General features: G+C 41.0%; 1 protein-coding gene and 1 pseudogene across 3 annotated transcripts in view; one reads left to right on the plus strand and one right to left on the minus strand.

The window, feature by feature from the left end:
* Window positions 1-18,652, minus strand: part of FGGY (FGGY carbohydrate kinase domain containing) — a 677,880-nt gene that overhangs the window by 455,686 nt on the left and 203,542 nt on the right. The gene's annotated exons all lie outside the window — the stretch shown is intronic.
* Window positions 7,728-18,652, plus strand: part of LOC102825726 — a 48,854-nt pseudogene continuing 37,929 nt past the window's right edge.

An 18,652-nucleotide genomic window follows, 5' to 3' on the forward strand; every position in this document is an offset into this window, starting at 1 on the left:
CGGGGCTTGAGATTACACAGAGGTACCTTGAAATAAAGGTCTCATGACCTACTTCTGAAAAAATCAGCCACTGAAGCCCTATGGGGCACAGTTCCCATGATTCCGGGAGTCAGTCTCTACTCACCATAAGTGGTTTTAAAGAGAGAGGTGGGCAAAAGGTGAACATGACTCCTAACGTCTGTAAGTGGCAAAGGGTATGTCCATTAGAGAAACAGAGATGTAACTGTAGCTGGAGAACAGAGCACAGGAGGCATGGGAGATGGGAGGAGGGCAGGGAGGCTAGGGGAGGCAGCAGCCAGATTGTGCAGGGCCTCCTGAGTATGGTTGTTGTTGTTAAGTGACGTCGAGTCAGTTCCAATCTATAGTGACCCTGTACAGGGTTTCTGAGGCTGTAACTCTTTATGGGAGCAGAAAGCCTTATCTTTCTCCCACGGAGCAGCTGGTAGTTTCGAACTGCTGACCTTATGGTTCACAGCCCGATTCATAACCACTAAGCTACCAGAGCTCCTTTCTGAGTGTGGTACTGACATACAAAAAGGGAGATTGGTGAGGACATGCTCAGGGTTACATTTTCTGCTCACTCAAGTTAGAGGGAGGCAGGAATGGGAGGAGAGACAGCACTTTTCCTCACCACTTAGGAGGATCCAGCTATGTACTGCTTTTGTAACCTTGAGGAAGTTGCTCAACCTCTTTGTGTCTTACTGTCCTCAACTATTAAAACTCATCCATTCACTGCTATGGAGTAGATTGCAACTCAGAGTGACCCTGTACAGGGTTTCCGAGACTGCAAATCTTTTCGGGAACAGACAGACTCATCGTTCTCCCACAGACTGGCTGCACCACCAACTTTGAGGCTAACAGTTCAATGGCTAACCCACAATGCCACCAGGGCTTCTGCATCTAGAAGTACTCAAATCCCCTGCTTCACACTGGTTACCATTTGTAAAAGACATAGAGCTGGGCTTGCCAGCCCTAACATTGCATCTTACCTGTGCTCATTTTCTTGTTATTCATTTCTTATCCACCTCTGCTGCAGGACACAAAGCTCCTCACTCTTGTATCTCCAGCACTTGCCAAGTGTTGACTGAAGATTTAAATTGGCCTGAAGACATACTTTGTTTGGCTGATGTGGATACTTCAAACTTTGTGACTATGAGTGATCTAGGTTGGGCGTGTTTCTGTTGTTGTTAAGTGCCACTGAGTCACGTCCGACTCAGAACCCGCGACCTGGTGTCTCAAACAGGCCTTGCAATCCAGCACATTAACCCTCGGTGCTACATACTCTCCCCTTACTTCAGTTTTCCTTATGCATATGAGTTGATAGAAAATAGCATAGTTTGGGTCAACCACATCTTAGTCCTCAAAGTGACATCTTTGATCTTAAGTTAGTTAAATAGCTCTTTTGCAGCAAAGTTGTCCAAAGCAATTAGATAGACTGACACATTGGATGCAACAATGGAATAATTGTAAGGAGGATGCAGGACTGGGAGGTATTTCCCTCTGTTGTACATACGGTTGGCATGAGTTGGAACCAACTCAACAGCATGTAACAACAGTAATAGGCCTTCCCCCCTTCACTAGATTCCCACCCTCTTAACTTGTCTTCTAAGGAGTTCTGGTAGCATAGTGATTACGAATCAGGCAGCGAACCTCACAGTCAGCAGTTTGAAACCACCAGCGGTTCCACGGGAGAAAGATGAGGCTTTCTGCTCCCATAAAGATTTACAGCCTCGAAAACCCTGTTACAGGGTCGCTATGAGTCGGAACCAACTCCACGACACATCACAACAACAACAACTTGTCTTCTACCTGTCAGAGTCATAGCTGTGGGCTGCTTCTGTAGGCACTGGAGTTTGAGACCCCTCCTAAATATCTAGTGGAACAAATGCTATTGCTTAGAATGCCTAGCCCAAATTGAAATGACAGTTAGATCACATTATTAATAATCCCTATTTTCCAGACATCACCCTTCCCCCACCCTGGGCAATGGATCAGAAGGTATGACATTCTAGCTATATTTCATATAATCATTCAGTCTGTATTTATTGAGTACCCTTTATGTCCTCAGTATTGAGAAACAAGATAGAGAGTTCATCTTAGCTGAAATTGTAATCCAGTACCCATGTGTGACGACACTGCAGAGTCTCCTTGGGTGTAACAGGTGTACTGATATTATATCACGCTTAGGAGCCTTTATTAGAAGATCTTATTCTGTACCTCTCATAAGCTGTGAGGCTAGAAAATACAGGTTGTTGTTAGTTGCTGTTGTGTTGGCCCTGACTCACAGTGACTTTATGTATAATAGAACAAAGTGCTGCCTGGTCCTGGACCACCTTTATGAGTTTCGGTATGATTAAGTCCACTGATTATGTTACTCCATCTCATTGAAAATTCCCTTGTTTTCATTGAAAGGGACGGTACTCTATTTTGCAGGCAGACAGCTCAAGTCTCAAAGAAGTTAAGGACGTCGCCTAATGTGACACAGCCAATAAAAAATGGGTTTTGAATTCATGTCTCCTTACAACCAATAAAGAAGACACTATAAGGGGAGAAAGGCTAACTTTATTTGTGGAATGAACCAAGTGGTCTCATTGCAACATGCTACAAGTCCTAGATTAAACAAGGTAAAAGTGATGTTTGGACACTGACCAGCACATGAGTAACATAACCTACACTGTTGTTAGGTGCTGTTTACAAACCTAGACTGACTTATGTGCAGATGAACCAGGACAATGGGATTGGAAAAGAATATGAAACTTGGATTTCAAATATATATAGATATAGATATTTTTAAATAATATTGCATCGTGTCTTAGGTGAACGTTTACACAACAAATCAGGTTTACCTTTAACACTTTTTATACAAGTTGTTCCATGCCACTAGCTATAATTTTTACAAAATGCAAAACATTCTCATTTTTTCCATTTTGTTTGTTTTGTTTCTGTAGATCTAGCTTCCTGTTACCTTCTTGAATTCTTACATTTGCTGCTGGGTAAATGTTGACTATTTGGTTTCACGTAACACACTGCTTAAGGTAATACTGTGCTTAAGGTAGCACATTACTCACAGATGATACAGTTATTTCATAAGCCAAGTTATTATTTGACTAAAAAGGCAATCTGCAGAACTTGCTTCAATTCTACTTTCAAAGGTTATCTTAGGGTGATAGTCTTTGGGTATCTCTATTCCCTATTGGTCCAGTAGGTCTTACCTTTTTTGAGAATTTTGAGCTTGAATATACATTATTTTTCACTTTTTTCTGGGACCTTCTATTATACCCCTGGTCAGAATGGTTTGTACTGCTCTCTGGGCACCAGCTAGGTCTTCTGGTTCTGTTAGGCTATAGTTCCTTGTGGACTATTATTCCTGTGGATTATTTTATTCTTTGAATCTCTGATTCTCTTCCACCACTTCTACTCAATATAAATAGACACCAGTAGTTATATCTTAGATGCCTTGTTTCAAGTTTTTAAGTCTCCAGTTGCTTCTCAACAAACTAGGATGTAGAACATGATCTTTTTGAACTACATCATGCCAATAAACTATGTTGTCCTCCAAGATTATGGTCACAAACCTTTTAACCCAATGAAACAATCATGCAACTTATTTGGATATAGCTAATAACAACAAAAACTGACTCGACGGCACTTAACAACAACAACAGGAAGCCTCCGTAGCTATGCCAACTATGGGATTTGTTATATATGTGGGTGGATATATATATGGAGCACATACAAATGTGTAAATACTTAAAGATACACTCATACATGCACATGTATTTACTTACATATGCCTTTCTATCCACACATATGTATCTACCTATATAACAACACAGATAATTTTTAGCTCTTTTTAATGTTATTTAAAAACTGTATATATTACAGTATTTATCCAACTTGTTCCTTTTTCTCATGTACTCAAACATATTTGGCTGTGACTTTTTTATCATCAAAATTAACAGGTGTCTACTTTCAAGAAAGGAATTCCCCTTTCCTCTCTCTCCCATTGCTGGTAGCCATCAAAGAACTTTGCTTTCTGTGTTTATCTATTCTTGACTTTTTATAAAAGTGTTTCCATTCAATATTTGTCTTTTATGATTGACTTATTTAAATCAGCATAATGTCCTTCACAGTCAACCATGTTATATTTCTCATACTCCCTGTTATTCTATATAGTTACATGTCGTTCTTGCTAAGTGCTGTTGAGGCGGTTCTGACCTATAGCAACGCTGTATGGTGTTTCCAAGGAGTAGCTGGTAAGCTTGAACCACCGACTTTGTTGTTCTAACCAACCTTGTAGTCCAGTGCATTAACCCAGAGCATCACACCAGGACTCCTTATAGTTGTTTAGTAGTCCCTTATCTGTTGTTGTTAAGTGCTGTCAAGTTGGTTCTGACGCATAGGCACCTTGTATGAGGTTTCCAAGGAGCAGCTGGTGAGCTTGAACCACTGACCTTGCAGTTGGTAGCCCAGTGCTTAACTGACAGCACCACCAGGGCTCCTAAATAATATAAAGCATGGAAAGAACTTGGCACCGTGAGTATTTTTAATATAACCTGGAGACTCTACAACTATTATGATTTCCACTAGAGATGTACTATGATTATTACTAGTACTATCAAGGAGCTCTGGTAGAGTAGTGGTTGCGAATTGGGCTGCGAACGGCAAGGTCAGCAGTTCGAAACTACCAGCTGTTCCACGGGAGAAAGATGAGGCTTTCTGCTCCTGTAAAGATTTATAGCTCGGAAACCCTGTATAGGGTCGCTATGAGTTGGAACAGACTCCACGGCACATAATCACAACAACATCAAGGTAGAGTACCAGATAGATGAGTCATGGTGTGGCATTGTGAATTAATGCACTGCACAGCAAGGCCATTTGAACCGCAATGTTGGTGGTTCAAGTTCATCAGCCACTCCTCAGAAACCCTATATAGGGTTGCTATGGGTCAGAACTGACTTGAAAGCACTTAACAACAATAACAACCAGATAGATGGGAAGCACAATGGATATGGAAGTAGAGATATTTTCAAGTCTGGAATGTGTCCTTAGAGGTGTGTACCCCTACCCATGTCCATTCTACTGTCCAGGAGGAGCTGTGGTGGTGATTTTAAGACACCTTGGATCATGTAGGCAAATGCAGAGCTCCAAGGGCATCAGAGTAACAATGTCAACCCAGCCTGGGTTCTTGGGTGATCTCGTGTAGAGTAGGAATCTCTGCATTGTCATGTGAGGAAAAAGCAGTTATCACTTTAACTAAGGAACACAGAAATGTAAGAGTTAACTGGGAAGGTCAATTATAGGGAGAGGAAATAGCTTATGCAAAAAAGATAAGGAACTGAATGAGAATAAATTACTGGAAGACTCTAAGCTATTTGATCCCTTCTACTATGGCAGTCCATGGCACTTTCAGCATTCTCCTCCAACACCATAACTCAAAAGCATCAATTCTTCTATGGTCTTCCTTATTCACTGTCTAGCTTTCACATGCATATGAGGTTATTGAAAATACCATAGCTTGGGTCAGTGCACCTTAGTCCTCAAGCTGACACCTTTGCTTTCAACATTTTAAAAAGATTTTGTGCAGCAGATTTGTCTAATGCAATACACATCGTTTGACTTCTTGACTGCTGCTTCCATGAGTGTTGATAGTTGATCCAAGAAGAATGAAGTCCTTGACAACTTCAATCTTTTCTTCATTGATAAGAATGCTGTTTATTGGTCCAGCAGTGAAGATTTTTATTTCCTTTACATTGAGATGTAATCCATACCGAAGGCTGTGCTCTTTGATCTTCATAAGTAAATATTTTAAGTCCTCTTCACTCTCAGCAAGCAAGGTTGTATCATCTGCATTATCGCAGGGTGTTAATGAGTCTTCCTCCAATCCTAATGCCACGTTCTTCTTCATATAACCCAGCTTCTCAGATTATTTGCTCAGCATACAGATTGAATAAATATGGTGAAAGAAAACAGCCTTGTCGCACACCTTTCTTAATTTTAAACCATTCAGTGTTCCCATGTTCTGTTGGAACATCTGCCTATTGGTCCAGGTAAAAAAAGAACCAATAGATCCGTTTTGGAAGAAGTGCAACCAGAGTGCTCCTTAGAGGCCAAGATGGCCAAACTTCGTCTCATACTTTGGACATATTGTCAGGAGGGACCAGTCACTGGAGAAGGATATCTTGTTTGGTAAGGTGGAGAGTCAGAGATAAAGAGGCAGACTCCCAACGAGATGGATTGGCCAAGTGGCAGCATAGATGGACTAAAGAGTGGCAACAGTAGTGAGGTTGGCCCAGGATCGGGCAGTGTTTCGTTCTGCGGTGCATACGGTCGCCATGAGTTGGTACCGACTCGATAGCACTTAACAACAACAACTATGGAGGCAGCAGTCAAGAAATTAAATGAGTATTTCATTAGGCAAATCTGCTGCACAAGGCCTTTTTAAAGTGTTGAAAAGGAAAGATGTCAGCTTGAGGACTAAGGTGAGCCTGACCCAAGCCATGGTATTTTCCATAACCTCATATTCATGTAAAAGCTGGAGAGTGAATAAGGAAGACTGTAGAAAAATTTATGCTTTTGAGTTATGGTGTTGAAGGAGAACATTGGAATTGCCATGGGCTGCCGAAAGAACCAACAGATAGATAGATCTCTGTTGGAAGAAGTGCAGCCAGAGTGCTCCTTGGAGGCCAGGATGGCCAAACTTCGTCTCTCATACTTTGGGCATATTGTCAGGAGTGACCAATCTCTGGAGAAGGGTATCATGTTTGGTAAGGTGGAGGGTCAGAGGAAAAGAGGAAGACCCCCAACGAGATGGATTGGCCAAGCGGCAGCATCAATGGGCTGATGCCTGGCAACAATTGTAAGATTGTCCCAGAACCGGGCAGTGTTTTGCTCTGCTGTGTATAGAATCACTATGAGTCAGTCCCGACTCGATGACACCTAACAACAACAACCAGGAAGACGTTCTAGTGTGGCCCTACAGGTTAATGTGCTGGACTACAAGGTTAGCTTGAACTGTAATGTTGGTTGTTCAAGCTCACAAGTCTCTCCTTGGAAACCCTATACAGGGTCACAATGTTGGCAGTTCAAACCCATCAGATACTCTTTGGAAACCCTATACAGAGTCGCTATAAGTTGGAACTGACTCAATGGCACTTAACAACAACAATAACCAGGAGAACGGTAGAGGATGAGACCGGAAAGTAAGGAAGCAGTAGACCACAGAACTCCTTAAGCGCCATACCAGACACTTAGGACTTTGTCCTCTAGGCAGGATGCTACTGAAATAGTTAAGAAATAACAGGTTCATGTTTAAAATATGCCACTCGAACTGGTATGGTATATACATTTGGTGGGCAAAGGAGAGTAAAGACCTGGCTAGTTGGGGTAAGGTAGAATGACCAAAGCTAAGAAAGTAGTTATAAGGGTAATGGATCCTTCAGATACTAAGAGGTAACATTATAAGCTTTGACCATCATATAGATAATAGCAATGGCTATGGGAGGTATGACGTCGAGGTTTTTGGTTTAAGTGACTCGATGATGACACCTTCACTGTGACAGGAAACACAGGAGGAAGAACAAATTTAGGGCAGGGAAAATTAGTTGAGCCTGAGTTGTCAGTGGCAAGACCTCCTGGTAAGTTTGCCATTTAGTGTGGATCTCTAGGGGGAAGTGCAGGATAGATCAGAACCTCAAGTCACCAGTGAAGAAACAGTGCTTGGAAACATGGGGATGCAGTATGCCTTGTTGCACTATATTGGGAATACAACCAACTACGTGCGGTCACCTCCAATAACGAGTGAAAAAAGTCCATTGTCTCCTGTGCTTACCTTGGGCCAGGAAACTTTTTTTTTTTAAAAGCCTTATATACAGCAGGCTACACCTGTCTCTCAGGTTCTTGTTGTTAAGTATTGTGGAGTCGGTTCCGACTCATAGTGACCTTGCTCAGGATTTATGCTGTAAATCTTTACGGGAGCAGAAAGCCTCATCTTTCTCCTGTGGTTCGGCTGGTAGTTTTGATCTGCCGATATTGAGGTTAGCAGTCCAATTCATCACCACTACACTACCAGAGTGGCGTTGCGAGTTAATGCGCCAGACTGCAAAGCCATTTGAACCGCAAGGTCGGCAGTTCAAGCTCACCAGTTGCTCCTCGGAAACCCTACACAGGGTCGCTTTGGGTTGGAACCGACTCTATGGTACTTAACAACAATATACACAGAAGTCCTTGTGTGGCAATGTGGGTTAATGCACCAGATTGCAAAGCTGTTTTAACAGCAAGGTTGGTGGTTCAAGCTCACTAGCTGCTTCTTGAAAAGTCTATACAGGAAAAAAACAAAAAACAAAAAAACTCTATACAGGGTTGCTATGGGTCGGAATGGACTCCAAGGCACTTAACAACAAGCATACACAGCAAGCAGAGGCAAATGAACAAGTTTGACAAAGTATTTTATCATAAGCAATTTTCCTCTCAGACCAGACTGATCCTGCAGAAATCCTGATTGGCTCTAACCTTGAATTTACACAGAGGGCTCATATGAACATATCTGACACCTGCAAAAGCCATTCAAGTCTTTAAATGTGATATAATCATGAGAAAGACATGAAAAGAATCCCTTTTAAACACACACATTCAGGGTGGTTTGCACAAAAATGTACCACAAAGAACACTGAGATACCACTTCCAGGGTGCCTGAAGCAATGCTTGGTTTTAAATAGAAGTGGGCGTGGACGCTGCTGGGAAAGATCAGCTCTGCAGGAGACTCCAGTTATCACAGGGCAGAAAAGGTGGGGTAATTATTTTCTCCCCAATTATGGCTAATTTTCCACAAGTTAGTTCTCGACTTTTCAAAAATGGGGCCAGAAAACTAGCTTTTTCACTTGTAAGACAGGATAACTAGCCCAGCAGTTTCTGGCCTGGGATAGTTCCTTATTAACTTTTAAGAAGTAAGGAGAGGGCACAAAGTAGCATTTTAATTCAAGGCACTATTTAGCCAAGTGTAGAAAAAAAAACATTCCTTCAGCTCTGAAATAGGATCACGTTGCTATAAGATTTATTGGAGACAACTCAGGCAAGGGTGTTGGGGGAAACGAATCAAAGAAAGAACTATGGGCTGAGTTCAGAAGAGTGTAACAAAATCCACACCTGTTGTTGCTCACTTATTACTCCAGATCTTGCAAGCAGATTGGATTTAATCCAGAGAGTCCTGAGGCCTACCCTAGCTGGTTTTATGCCCATTTTACCTATTAGCACACAGTCAAAAATATGTGCGTGATGTGACCATGTGTGTGTGTATGTGCATGGATATGTGCCCATGTGAGCTGGACATGAACTGGAGGAAAGGAGGATGGAAGTGAAGGAGACATAGAATTGTAGGACAGAGGTGGAAGGAAGACAGCAAACTTTGCCAGCAAATTAGATCAGTCTTGTAAATGTAAATTCCAGATTGCCAGCTACTCGTATTTACATTCTGATCATATGCCCAGTATAAATACAAGCATACTCAGAGATATTGCAGGGTCCATTCAAGACCACTGGAATAAAGCAGATATCACAATAAAGTGAGTAATGTGAATTTTTTTGATTTTCCGGTCCATATAATAGTTATGTTTATACTATCCTGATGTCTATTAAATGTGTAGCAGCATTATGAACAAAATTTAGATATTGTGAGTAATAATAAAATGTGACACACAGACACAAAAAGAGACATACATCTTGTTGGAAAAGTCGTGATGAAAGGCTTGCTGGGTTCAGGGTTGCCACAAACCTTCAATTAGTTTAAAAAAAAAAAAAAAAAAAAAGCAAAGGATTGAAAGTATCTGTGAACTGAAGCATGACAAAGCAAAGAACAGTAAAATGAGGTGTGTCTGTGGATTTTATAAAAGCAATAGCACTGAATGAACTGAATCTATTGGGAAAAAAAGTCAGGTGAAGACACTGTTGAAGTATAAAGGTACAATCAAGCTATCATTGGAAAGATCTCCATTTTCACATGTATTTTAAATCTCTATACAGTCTGGTAGCGTAGTGGTTACGAATTGGGCTGCGAAACACAGGTCAGCAGTTCAAAACTACCAGCTGTTCCACGGGAGATCCTGTACAGGATCGCTATGAGTCGGAACCGACTCCATGGCACATAACAACAACATATGTAGATTTACAGGTGACTGAGCAGTTTACTCACCCAAACGTATGGTGAACACTTAACTAGTTTTGCCACCCAGGTCTACATGGAATCATAAAATAATAGAAATAGAAATCACTTCAAATTGATGGTCAAATAATAATTGGGACATGTGTCACTATCCCTACTCCATATACTTTGCAGGCATCAATAATTGACAGTTCACTTAGCTGAGATTCAGCTTTCCAATCATTCCCCACACTTGTGTTCCAGGCAGCAACTTCTAATCCATCAGAAACAGCATGAGGAGCAATCTCTTTGCTCTCTCCAGTCCAGTTCCATCATCCCATGTTAGAGATGAGAAAGTAGAAGGTTACGGAGGTTACATGGCTTGCCAAGGGCATCCACATCTAGAGAAGAGACAGATCACCTGAGTCTCTGCCTCTCTAAGTTGCCCAACAGATCCTCAGGAAAATGAAGGAAGATACTTTGGCCATCACATCATCTCCTTCAGCTTGGGGCTGCTGTACTTAGCAAATTACTTGTAAAATCTAACTGCAACAAGCCCTTTCTGTGGTGGTGGTTGTTGTTAAGTGCCATGGAGTCGGTTTCGACTCATAGCGACCCTGCATAGGGTTTCCGAGGCTTGTAAATCTTTACAGGAGCAGAAAGCCTCATCTTTCTCCTGCAGAACAGCTGGTAATTTCAAACTGCTGACCTTGAGTTTACCAGCCTGATTGTAACCAGAGTTCAACAAAATAAAGCATCTTGTTCAAATGCTTTGATTAAAGATGTACAGGTTTACAGATGTTCCTAAACAAATCTGGCTCTCAGGAGTGTGAGCAAATGACATTCTCTCAGTCCAGGGAAGTCTAACTGAACTGAATTTTTAAGAGACAACTAAGTGAGTCATTTAGGGGAATGCAAGGTACTGGCCCTGTACCTCCCTCATCTCCTGTCTCACTGTCATGAGTAAAGCAGTGGCTATAGAGTTGGTGCCATGAACAGATCAGTGGCGGCCTGAGGCCATCTGTCTTTCTTGCAGGCAGGATCCCAGCATGCACTGGTTCCAACTGGAGGTTTGCGGGCAGGAAAGCAGAGAGGGCCCCAGCTGCTGTCACCAGACAAGTAGACGCCTCCTCTCACCTCTGTCCTGGGTGTCCTCCACGAACCTAAGTTCCCAGCTGTCCTTGTGGCTAGAAACTTTTCTGCTCAGATTCAGAATACTTAATGCACCTTCTCTCAAAAGGGAGAATTTAAATTAAAAAATTTGTTTGTTTATTCATGTCTGTGATAGGGACAGGAGGTGAGTAAGAAAATTAAAAATTATTCTCTTTTGCAGTGGTTCTACCTGCTACATGATTCTTACTTCCCTCAAATCCATATATCTAGGCTCCTAAAAGCATGGCAACAGTAGTGAGGTTGGCCTAGGATTGGGCAGTGTTTCATTCTATTATGCATAGGGCTGCTATGATTTGGTACCGACTCGATGGCACCTAACAACAACAACAAAATATAGATTGTGGAAGGAGCTCTGATAGTGTAGTAGTTATGAATTGGGCTGCTAACCTCAAGTTCTGTAGTTTGAAACTACCAGACATTCAGTGGGAGAAAGATGAGGCTTTCTGCTCCCATAAAGATTTACAGCCTCAGAAACCCTGTAGAGGGTCCCTATGAGTCAGAACTGACTCCAAGGTACTTAACAACAACAGAGATTGTGGTAGAAAAGAAGTAATCATACCCAATCCTATATAAGCGTTGCCTGACCTAGATTAGCTTACAGAATTATAGGCAAATGCACTTCTTCTTCTCCTTCTTCTTCTTTCTCCTCCTCCTCCTCCTCTTCTCCTCCTCCTCCTCTTCTCCTCCTCCTCTTCTCCTTCTTCTTCTGTTTTTGCTGTTAGCCTTATCCTCCAAATCTTCATTGCCTGGACTACTGTGCTTGTTGTTCTAAGTGCTATCAAGTTAGTACTGATTCAGAGAGATCCCAAGTAGGGTTTCCAAGGAGCAGTTGGTGGGTTTGAACCTTGAAATTTGAGCTGACCTTGAAGTTCAAACCAAACTTGTGGTCTAGTGCATTATCCTAAAGCTCCACACCAAGACTCTGTTGCCTGAACTAGCCCCATACAATTATTCAACAAATATTTTTTGAGAACCAACTGTGTTCTAAACATAGTTCTAGGCACTAGGGAGTAAGCACATCTCTCTGTCTTCATGGAGCTCAGACTCAATTTGAGGGAGTCAAACAAAGAAGTAAAACAATATACTCCCAGAGAGTACTAAGTGCTATGAGGACAGAAGCTGCTCTGAGGAATGCCGACTTCAGACAAAGGGCTAGGGAAGGCCTTTTCTGAGGAGATCACTTCTGAAGAAAGCTTGGCTAGATGAGAATTATGAACATACGACCACAGTTGGGTATTAAAGCATACTGTGGTATATTTGAAGGAGCCAGGTTGATACAGTGGGTTCAGTGATGGACTGCTAACCTAAAGGTCAGTGGTGTGAACCCACCAACCACTTCTCAGGAGAAAGATGAGCCAATGTGCTTCTGTGTAAAGGTTTGCATCTTTGGAAAACCTGTAGAGCAGCTCCATTCTGTCCCCCAGGGTTTTACTGTGACTCTGAACCAACTCGAGGTTTGTTTTGTTTTTTGGAAAGCATATTTTAGTCCTGAATTACTAGCATGTGACACTGTAGGATAAAGCACTATACCACAAGGTCAGTGGTTCTAATTCACCAACCTCTCCTTGGTAACCCTATACAGGGTCTCTATGAGTCGGAACCGACTCAGTGGCTCTTAACAACAACAATGCTATTTCAGACACCAGTCAGCAAAACTTCATGCATCCCTTTTGATTCATCTCAATCTAGTTCTTTCCTTCTTCCCCCCTTCTTCCTCTTCTACCCATTTTGGATGCCCTAATGATAAGTTTTTGGAGTCCTGATGTGGCACTGTGGGTTAATGCACCAGACTGCAAAGCCGTTTGAACTGCAAGGTGGCGGTTCAAGCTCACCAGCTGCTCCTCAGAAACCCTATACAGGGTCTCTATGGGTCGGAACCAACTTGATGGCACTTCACAACAACAACATTGATAAGTCCTCCAGACCCTTCTTTGCTATTTAGCGCCTTTAACTCCTCTTCTCTCACCCACCATCCACCAGGGAAGGGGTGGAATTAGATTCCCAGCAGACCTTCTTTCTGTCTTAACTGGAAGGTGCGGACTAAAGCAGAGACACAACCCAAAGGTAGCAGTCTAGAAAGCTCAAGTAGGAGGAGGCAAAGTTAAACACTCAATATAAGAGACAGTAGATCTAAGGGTAGACTCCTGGTATGGTGCTGTAGGATCAGCACTGGACTGTGAACCACAATGTCAGCTGTTCAAACCCACCAGGTGCTCCTCAGAAACCCTATACAGGGTATTGGAACCAACTTGACAGCACTTTACAACACAACAGATCTAAGGGTACCCCAGAATAAGGACTTACATTAAAAAGCAGTATCATCAGCAGCACTTCGAGGAAAGTTTGGTAACATGATCCTAGATTTGAAATAGAGTAAATATTTCATTTTACTGGTTTAAAAATTAATAATGGTAGTCACTCTTAAATTATGATTTCTCGGTATTAGAAATAGACATTTAAAAATCAATTCTGTTATTCTGCTTCAATATCATCAAGAGAAGGAGCAAGCTGGCTTCTGAAAGATGAGACAAGCCCAAGGAAATGCATTCTGTGGGTGTAATAGTGTGATTTCAGACATTAGTCAGCAACTTGGAACAGTATATTCAAAGAACCTGCGGTGGGAAAGAACTTGGCTCAGGAGCCTGAAAGAAGTGAGTGTAGGTGGGAGGCAGTGAGAGAGGGAGACATTACATGAGATAGGATGGAGGAATCATCTCCAAAGTTGGCAGGCTGAGAAAACCCAACTGTCTGTTACCACAAATTGACCAAAAAATGTCTCCATGTGGGAGAAAAAAATGTCAGCAAAACACACAATCACAAGGAAGAGAGAAAGCCAAGTGTGATCATTTGTCACAGGAGGAATACCTCTGATTGTTCTACTTAAGCAGAAAGCTCATTCCCATACCTCTTCCTCTACTCATTATCTTCTCTGGGCTAGAAAAACCCTCCCTCAAAAGTAGAGGGTCTACGACCAGAGATGGGGACATGGAGAGAGGGAGCAGCTGAGGACTATGGATATATGGAAAGAGAGGGACTGAGAGCTGGCAGCCAGGAGGCAGGCTTGCAGAATGTGCCCTTTAGTGGTTTAAATTATTATATATGCCTAAGTGTTTTTCTAAAAGAAAAAGAGCTAAAATGAATAGAGAGAAATACTGTTAACTGATGGTACATGGAAAGTATTATAATCATTGTAATGAAACAAAGAATATGATTTTTTTTTTTAATGTAAAAAAAACAACAAAACACTGATATGTCCTGTAAACTTTCACTCAATTCACACACACACACACACACACACACACACACAAAAAAAAAAAAAAAAAAGGTGGGGGGAGGGAGTAATAGTAGTAACCACTATTAGCAGATGGTGCCTGGAGAGGATTGTAATCATTGCAATTTGTTGAATGTAAAACTAATCTAATTATCTGCCCTGTAAACCTTCACTCAATTCACAATAAAAGCTTAAAAAAAAAAAAGTCAAGAGTCTGCCTATGAGAGAGGTTAAAGACCCATATCCATCTTCAGTTTTCCATGGTTAAATATATTTATATAAAATGATAGAAATGAGAGCAAAATTTCCTAATTATATGTGTTGTTGTTAAGTACCACGGAGTCAGTTCTGACTCACAGTGACTCTGTATAGTGTTTCTGAGTAGTGGCTGGTAAGCTTGAACTGCCGACTTTGTGGTTCAAACTGACTTTGTATTTCAGCGCATTAACCCACATCACCATACCAGAACTCCTAAATGACACTCTGCTACATGCTACGAAGCAGTAACCCTTGAAATGCCAATGCCATGGAGGGTGGGGGTGGAGTGGCGTTGTGTGCCTTCAAGTCGGTGCCGACTCACAGTAACCCTGTACAGGGGTGCCAAAGTTATAAATCTTTATAGGAGCAGAAAGTCTCATCTTTCTCCTGCAGAACACCTGGTAGATTTGAACTGGTGACCTTGTGGTCCAATGCATAATCTGCTACACTACCCAGATTCCTACATGTAGACACCCACAAAACTGAAATGTAATTTGTAATTCTGCTATTCTGTGCCAGTATAATATGCTATTGTTGTTGTTAAATGCTGTCAAGTTGGTTCTGACCCATAGTGATCCTGTACAGGGTTTCCAAGAAGCAGCTGGTGAGTTTGAATCGCAGACCTTGCCGTTCAAACAGCTTTGCAGTCTGGTGCATTAACCCACAGCGCCACACCAGGAGTCCAAATATAATAATGGGGGTAGCCTTCAAAAAGTTCATGTAAAAGAGAAATTAAAAAACAACGGAATACTTTACAAAGCATGATGTCCTTCTCCAGGGACTGATCCCTCCAGAATATATGTCCAAAGCACAAAAGACTAAGTTTGAGAACTCTCATTGCTTAAAGAGTATTCTGCTGTACTTCTTCTAAGTAAAATTTGTTTGTTCTTCTGGCCATTTGTGGTAGTTTCAGTATTCTTCCCCAAGACCATAATTCAAATGCATTGATTCTTCTGTGGTAGTCCTTATTCATTTTCCAATTTGGGCAAACATATGTTGTTGTTGTTAGGTGCCATCGAACCAGTACCTACTCTTAGCAACCCTATGTGCAACAGAACAAAACACTGTCAAAAATTAAATGGAACACATAAACACTGATATCTTAGGCATTAGGCAAACATATGAGGAGACTGGAAATACCATGGCTTGGGTCGGGGCACCCTTAGTCCTCAAAGTGACATCTTTGCTTTTTAATGCAATACATAGTTTGGTTTCTTGACTCTCGCTTCCATGGATGTTAATTGTGGATGTGGCAAAATGAAATATTTGACAACTTCAGTTTTTGCTCTGTTTATCATGTATTCATTCATTGGCCCACTCATGAAGATTTTCATTTTCCTAACATTGAGGTGCAACCCATACCGAGTGAAGTAATCTTTTATTCTATTAGTACATATTTCAAGTCCTCTTGAAGGTTGTTAGAGTCTGCCTACAAATCTGATGCCATGCTGTTCTTTGCGTAACAAAGTTTCCTGGTTTACTTGCTCAGCATACAAATTGAATAACCATGGTGAAAGGAAACAAAGCTGGCAACAACCTTTCCATATTTTAAACCATTCCATATACCCTTGTTCTGTTCTAACAACTGCTTTCTGATCTATATGCAGATACCTTATGATCACAATGAAGTATTCTGCAATACCCATTCTTCATGATGTTATTCATAGTTTGTTATGATCCACATAGCCAAAAGACTTTTTATAGTCAATAAAGCACATGTAAGTATCTTTCTGGCATTCTCTGCTTTCAGGAAAGAAAGATCTATCTGACAGAAGCAATGATATCCCTAGTTCTATGACTTCCGAATTGGTCTAGAATTTCTGGCAGCTGTCAATGTACTGCTGCAACTTTTAAATTATTTTCATCAAAATATTACTTGTATGTAATAGTAATGATATAGTTCAATGATTTCTGAATTTCATTGGGTCACCTTTCTTTGCAATGACACAACTATGATCTCTTCTAATTGGTTGGCCAGGTAGCTGTCTTCCACACTTCTTGGCATAGATGAGTAAGCACCTCCAGCACTGCATAAATTTGTTGTTGTTGTTGTTGTTAAGTGCCGTCGAGTTGGTTCCGACCCATAGTGACCCTGTACAGGGTTTCCGAGGGTGTAAATTCTTACGGGAGTAGAAAGCCTCATCTTTCTCCCGCGGAGCGGCTGGTAGTTTCGAACCGCTGACCTTAAGGTTCGCAGCCCGATTCGTAACCACTACGCTACCAGAGCTCCTTGCATAAATTTGTTAAAACACTTCAATTTGTATTCCATCAATTCCTGAAGTCTTGTTTTTTGCCAATGTCTTCATTGCAGCTTAGATTTCTTTCGTCAAGACTACTGGTTCCTGATCAAATACTACCTCTTGAAATGGATGAACAATGACCAAATATTTGTGGTACAGTGACTGTGTATTCCTTCCATCTTCTTTTAATGTTTCCAGCTTCATTCAATATGTTGCCCATAGAATTCTTCAATATTACAATCTGAGGCTTAAATTTTTCGTTCAGTTCTTTTATATTGAGATAAGTTGAGTTTTTCCTTCCCTTTCGGTTTTCTAATGCCAGGTCTTTGCACATTTCATTAAAACACTTGGCTTTGTCTTCTGGAGTTGCCCTTTGATATTTTCTGCTCAGTTCTTTGCATTTCTTCCAGTTGCTTTAGTTTCTCTAAGTTCAAGTGCAATTTTCAGAGCCTCTTCTGCTATCCAATTTGTTCTTTTCTCTTTTTGCTTTCTTCATTATGTCATCCCACAACTCCTCTGGTCTTCAGTCATTAGTATTCAATGGATCAAATCTGTTCTTGAGATGCTCTCTAAATTAAAGCGAAATATACTCAAGGTTATATTTTTGCTCTTGTACACTTAAAAAAAAATTTCTTCAGCATCTGCTTAGACTTGTATATGAGCAATTGACAGTCTTATTCCACAGTCTGCCCTGGCTTTGTTTTGGCTGATGATACTGAGCTTCTCCATTGTTATCTTTCCACATATGGAATCAATTTGATTCCTGTGTATACCTTCTAGTGCGGTCCATGCGTATAGTCACCATTTATATTGTTGAAAACTGAATTTGTAATCAATAAGAAAACTGAATTTGTAATCAATAAGTCATTTACAAAATTCTACTATGCAATCTCTAGCAACGTTTCTATCAGCAACGTCATATTTTCTAACTACTGATCCTTCCTCTTTGTTTCCGACTTTTGTATTTCAATCATCAGCAATTATCAATTGCATCTTGATTGCATGTTTGATCAATGTTAGCCTGAAGAAGCCTGTACAATTCTTCAAATTCATCATCATCATTGGCTTTAGAGGTTGGTAAATGAATTTCAGTACTAGTGGTACTAACAAGTGTTCACTGTAAGCATATTGATTTTATCCTAACACAGACAGTATTGTGCTTCTAGATCTTCATTTGCTCTTTTGACTATGAATGTGACACCATTCCTCTTCAATTGGTTGTTCCGCACAGCAAACCATATTCTGTCCAGTTCAAAATGTCCACTTCAGCTCACCAATGCCTAAGATAGTGATCTTCATGCCTTCCATTTCATATTTGACAACTTCTAATGTTCCCAGATTCATACTTCATACATTCTATGTTCTAATTATTAATGGATATTTGCAGTTGTTTCTCCTCATTTTGAGTTGTGCCTCATAAGTAGTCTTCCTAGTCTGTCTCAACTTGGAAACTCTGCTGAAACCTGACCCTGCTGGTATTTAAAATACTGGTGGCATGGCTTCCACCATCACCGCATCACATGAGGCATCACAGTTCGACAAACTGAGACATGAGTGGCAGTTTACATAATATAT

This window comes from Chrysochloris asiatica, unplaced genomic scaffold, assembly GCF_000296735.1.
Source record: "Chrysochloris asiatica unplaced genomic scaffold, ChrAsi1.0 scaffold00048, whole genome shotgun sequence".
Lineage (NCBI taxonomy): Eukaryota > Metazoa > Chordata > Mammalia > Afrosoricida > Chrysochloridae > Chrysochloris > Chrysochloris asiatica.